Below are 524 nucleotides of genomic sequence, written 5' to 3'. Positions count from 1 at the left end.
GGGGGGGGTGGGGGGGCGGGGCGGCCGCCGCGGCAGGTTATGCCAGCGCCGAGTCATTGTCGCCCTCGAGGTATGCCAGCACCTCGTGGAGCGTGCGGCCGGGGGCGCCCCACCATACGCGGCGCTCCTCGCTGTTCTTGACGCCGCCCACCACCGGCGCCCCATTGGTGGACGCCAGCCGCTGCGCCTGCCGGCGCTGGAAGTACGCCGCCCACGACGTGTGGTTGTCGGCGGCGTATTGGGGGAGGGCGCGCTGCTCCTCCGTTAGGGACGCCCGCACGCGGTCGACCTCAGCGGCGAAGATGGCGGGGCGCGCGTTGACATCGGGCACCAGGGGGATGGGGACGCCCCCGTTGCTGAGCCTCCACCCCGTCGGCCCGGCGCGCATGTCCGGCGGCGCCAGGATGTTGGCCTCGAAGAAGAGGTACGCCTCCCACTCGTGGAGCGAGCGGCGGCCGAAGCCGTTGGCCGCCGCCGCGTCGCCTGGGAAGCGTTCGGCCATCGTTGAGAGGGAAGGGGACGAA

Source organism: Triticum aestivum, chromosome 5D, assembly GCF_018294505.1.
Source record: "Triticum aestivum cultivar Chinese Spring chromosome 5D, IWGSC CS RefSeq v2.1, whole genome shotgun sequence".
NCBI classification, from domain to species: Eukaryota; Viridiplantae; Streptophyta; class Magnoliopsida; order Poales; family Poaceae; genus Triticum; species Triticum aestivum.
The sequence above is the reverse complement of the archived record's forward strand: the minus strand, read 5'-3'. Positions refer to the sequence as shown.